This window comes from Balaenoptera physalus, assembly GCF_965194825.1.
Source record: "Balaenoptera physalus genome assembly, chromosome: 1".
Taxonomy (NCBI): Eukaryota; Metazoa; Chordata; class Mammalia; order Artiodactyla; family Balaenopteridae; genus Balaenoptera; species Balaenoptera physalus.
This window is the reverse complement of record NC_138882.1, coordinates 102,018,700-102,023,746: the sequence shown is the minus strand read 5'-3', so window position 1 is coordinate 102,023,746 and position 5,047 is coordinate 102,018,700. Positions and strand designations below refer to the sequence as shown.

General features: G+C 44.5%; 1 protein-coding gene across 2 annotated transcripts in view; it reads right to left on the bottom strand.

The window, feature by feature from the left end:
• Nucleotides 1-5,047, bottom strand: part of VAV3 (vav guanine nucleotide exchange factor 3) — a 521,969-nt gene that overhangs the window by 84,692 nt on the left and 432,230 nt on the right. The gene's annotated exons all lie outside the window — the stretch shown is intronic.

Sequence of the window (5,047 nt, the reverse complement as noted above, 5' to 3'; positions counted from 1 at the left end):
CAATTTTAGTAATTTGATCATTCACAAGTTAGTCTTCAGGTGAAGTGTGAATAATTTATTTCCAATGACTTGACCATGACCCCAAACACCTTACCATTAAGGATAGGCTAGAAATCCAAGAGGGACCTACATAACCTAGCTTTTATTTACTCTTTTACCCTTCCTGTTCAGTAGTCTAGTTCATTTACCCCGGTAGTAGGTCTCCCCAACCTCCAAGACAAATTCTGAGCCTGATCTGTACGATCTGTCCTGTTGCTATGAGAGGGCCATGGCTCCCTCTTGGACTGGGCAGGGTGATTGCATTACCTATACCCTCATTATAGCTGTTACTTCTTCACAGCACATCAGTCAGCTGCATTAATTAATTTTTAGTTATAGCTATTTGTTTACTATATCATTCCCCACTAAACTGAAAGTCCTTGGGTGCAAGAACAAATTCAGTTTGGCATCATCAGTGTATCCCGGGTACCTGGCCAGTCGATGGCACCATTTGGAAACGATCCTATCTTCAGCTTCCTATACCGACTCTGCTGCTGCTCACTTAAACCTTCTGTCTTCCGCAGACTGAGGGTCAGACCCCGGTCATCCATGCCTTCTCTAGCAGTTCTGGCTCTTCTGATGGCCATGTGACTGGAAGAGCCTGGTCTCACCTGCTGGACAAGCCCATTCTAGCCTTCTGCTTCCAACTATTTGACCTGAGCAACTATTTCCTTCACCTGTCAGGTAAATCTTGGCCACTTCTGGGTCTACCCAAGAGAGGAGAATGAGACACCTGACACCCATTATCTGCCATGACAAGAGAAGGGGACTCAGGGAGATGCTTCAGAAAGCACAGGGACTGCTGCTGTTGAATGAATTGAGGTCAATATCAGGTTCTGTCATTTTTCGTGATGTGACGTGTTGTGAAGAAGAGTTAATGATAACAACTGTTTCACAGGGGCTGTTGTGAAAATAAATACAGGAGCAAATAGAGAATGCCTGGCCCAGAGCAGGTGCTCATTAGTACCCTCTCCCCCTCTGCCCCCTGTTGGGTCACACTTACCAGCTAGCTAAAGAGATTTCACACTTAGAGTCTCTGCCTGAGCTCACACCCTTGGCCCCTAGGACTTCCTACCCTTCTCTTGCTTTAAGCGAAAATTTAAAAGCCCTGGAAAAAGTGTGAAGGGTTTTAAAATTACCATCCAGTCTACACTCACATCAGGCCAAAGTCGGGCTGGACACAGAGGTGCTGCCTACAGCTTTCCCCGGACCTGGTGAAAGCCAGTTTCCTGATTTCCCCACTGACTGAGGGGTCTTTGCAGCTCTGCACAGCAAGCCCACTTCCTGAGCAGAGCCCATGTGTCCTGTGCAGCCCGTCTCCTCTAGGCTGCTGCCCACCTGCTTTATCTGACCTTGACCTCTTAATTTAGGGTGGACAAATTTAGCAAAGAAAAATATAGAAATACAGAGTATCTATTTAAATTTCAGATAAACAACAAATACTTATTTCATGTATGTCCCAAATATTCATTGTTTACCTGAAATTTGCATTTAGCTGGGTGCCCTGTATTTTATCTGGCAGTATGTGACTTTGCTGGTTTCATTCTCTGATGTGGCTTCCTAAATACCCCCTCCCCCGCCTCTCCACCCCGCCACCCCGGGTCTCTCTCTGTCTCTCTCTCACACACAGACCCAGACACACACACACACACACACACGCACACACGCACACACACACACACACACTCTTAACCCAAGCAGATCCATGGAGAGAGCTCAATAAAGTTAATCCTCTCCCCAACCCTTGCCTGTCTGCCTCAGTCAGGAGTCTCTAACAACAGTCCTGTTCTTACTTGTTTATCCAGCTGCTAGCCTCACTTTTACAAGTCTGATCATTTACACTGGGCACTAGCCTGGCCCAGGCCCATAGCAAACCACGCCCTTGGCCCAATACCAGCTGTTTCTGTAGCCAGAATGGGTACTGTTTTTCCTTATGCACTAAAATGTAAGAAGAACTTAGCCCTTTCCATTTCAAGCCCCTGTTTGCATCTCCCTCTAAAAAAGTGATCACCCAGCAAGCAAGGAATCATTCAAGGTCCTGCACTATTTCGTTTTCCCCCTCTTTTCTAGGCGCCAGTGATATATTCCAGAAAACCTCTCTGGCCCTCACTTTCGGTCTCTGCTGAGCTCTTTGCACTGTTTTCTTAAGGTGTTTTTGTTGTTGTTTTGGCTTGTTTGCATGAAGTTACACTCCAGAGTGCCTCCCTGCGGTAAAATTAAGGAGGGGCAGACTGTATTTGGAATTCTCAAGTTTGAGAGTTGGTAACTCTTGGATCTCGGACCGGAAGAATGCCAAGGTCTGGTAGTATATCCAAAATTCTTTCATTTGACTTTATGATTTCCAGAAGCCACAGATTTTCATCTGAGACTAGAAGAGCTACAGTTTAAATTGTCAGAGATCCCCAAAACACAAAGCAAGCCCCAGGCCCTATGACCTCATGATTCTGAAGGGAAAGAGTGAGAAAAGATCAGAGAATCTGAACCAGTGCAGCCTGCCAGATGTCAGAGAGAAAGAAACACCTGCTCCAGCCACATTGAAGACAAAACAAAACAGTGCTCAAACTAGAGAAAGAAGGAAAATCTTTTGTCATCACACACGAAATGTTTGGCAACTGAATGAACTTTTGCATCAAGCTCATTTTGGTGAGGGTTATGAATACAGACATCAAAAGATTTTTTTCAGAGCACCCAAGAGAGAGCAGATGTTAATTAGAATGAAATTGCAGCAAGGCAGGCTGAATTTTGTTTTGTCCTGGTGTTGCATTATTAGTTCATCACATCCACTTAGTCAGCACTGCAGCCTATGCAGAAAAGAATCTATGCAAATAGTCTGGGCTATAGAAGCCATGATCGGAGTGTTGTCCTGGGCCACAGGCATCAGCACAGCAGAGGAACGTGTTAGAAGTGCAGTTTCTTGGGTCCCCCGTCAGGCCCGCTGAACTCAGGCAATGGAGCCCAGCAAACTCTGTTACGAGCCCTCCAGGTGATATTGATGTACTAGAACAACCGCTCAGATAAACAACACGAACCTTCGTGGTTCATGGTGATTACCTGGGAACTCATGCTCTCTAAGGCTTTTGGACAAAAGAAACGGCTCGTGGTTTTTTTCGTCGTTTTTGGTATTGTTTTTGTTTTAAATATGGCAGGAGTCTAACTTGGTCCCTACCTTGCTTCGCATCAATGTCAAAGCCCATGTGGTGTTAATTCCGGACACACAGTTATTTATTTAGTTACCCAGAAATAACAAAAGCATTGTTTTCTTACTCCTTACCCTTGTCTGGAGTTCTGAAGAGGGGGAACCAGAGGTAGAGAGAGAGAGAGAGAAGGATCCAAATTCCTGTCTGTCAATATGGAGCAACAGTAAACAAAAACAGGTCTCTTAGGGGTTGCAAAATTGCCTTTACATATTTTCCCTGACCCTGAATACAACTGACGTACCAGTCAGTTTACTTAAGAAAAGCAAAAGGGGGAATTCCCTGGTGGTCCAGCAGGTAAGACTCCGTGCTCCCAATGCAGGGGGCCCAGGTTCATCCTTGGCGGGGGAACTAGATCCCGCGTGCACGCCGCAACTAAGAGTTCGCATGCCACAACTAAGACCCGGTACAGCCTAAATAAGTAAATAATAAATAAATATTTGAAAAAAGAAAAGCTAAAGGGAGACAGTGAAAGGGCACCTGTGCCACTCACAAGTTTTTAAAACTTATTTATACTCCCCACTGTGATGGCAAAATAACTCTAGGTTTCTCTTGAGGCTGATTGACATTCAATGTAAATTTGATAAAGTGCTTACAACTTCTACGCCATCTACTTTTTTCCTACATACTTCACCATAATATTTCTAAGACACTCTTTACATTAGAAAAAAGATTTGAATTATGATTTTTTTCAAAGACATGATATTCATGAAATGACTCCTAATTGTTACCAGCTGGGCGGCCCCTTTCCCACAAGGTGAGGGCTCCTAAAACGATGAGGAAAGCATCCGAATTTTCTTTTTCAGTCAGTGAAAATCAAACACTTTTGAATGAGAATTAAGCTGGCATTCTAGAATGTCTAAATGTCTCCGTTTTCACAGTGGAAGACCTGTGGCTTTGGTCTCTGTCTCAGAGGTCAAGACGTGAGAGTGAGGTTGCTGTGCTTGAGATCTGCTGGGTGGCTCATTGCCCCTGACTCAAGCCCCATCTCAGCACATACAACCTCCATCTAGATTATTTTTGCCCTGTTATATGGCTCTTAATTAGAAGCCCATACATTTTTTTTTTTAAATTGGGAATGTGAAAGCTTCTTTTTTTTTAAACTTTGGGTTTATTTATTTATTTATTTATGGCTGTGTTGGGTCTTCGTTTCTGTGCGAGGGCTTTCTCCAGTTGCGGCAAGCGGGGGCCACTCTTCATCGCGGTGCGCGGGCCTCTCACTATCGCGGCCTCTCTTGTTGCGGAGCACAGGCTCCAGACGCGCAGGCTCAGTAGTTGTGGCTCACGGGCCTAGTTGCTCCGCGGCATGTGGGATCTTCCCAGACCAGGGCTCGAACCCGTGTCCCCTGCGTTGGCAGGCAGATTCTCAACCACTGCACCACCAGGGAAGCCCGAAGCCCATACATTTTTAAACCTTGGGTAACTGTACTGATCTTAAGCAACGATTCTTGGTAGGGGCCTGATAGTGAATGAGTCATATACTCTATGGCCTTCCCAAACATAACTTTGCATTAAAAGTATGCTCACAAGGTCCTAAACTTAAGTGTGTTTATCACATACTAAACACACACACAGGGATTAGTGAGATTTGGGGTTTTGTCTGTGAGATTGGTGAAACAGGCTTTCTGCTTTACATTTACTTTTGTGATCAGGAAAAAAAAGTAGATTTAATTTTAAAATAATAAAACTATTTGACTTCAAAGTAACTCCCCCCAAGTATTTATTAATTTCTGTGGTGGTTTTAGCATATGTTCACCTTCCTCCTCCCCCAGGTGTGGGCTGGAGTTAATGTTTCTCTTCAGAGAAATAACAGG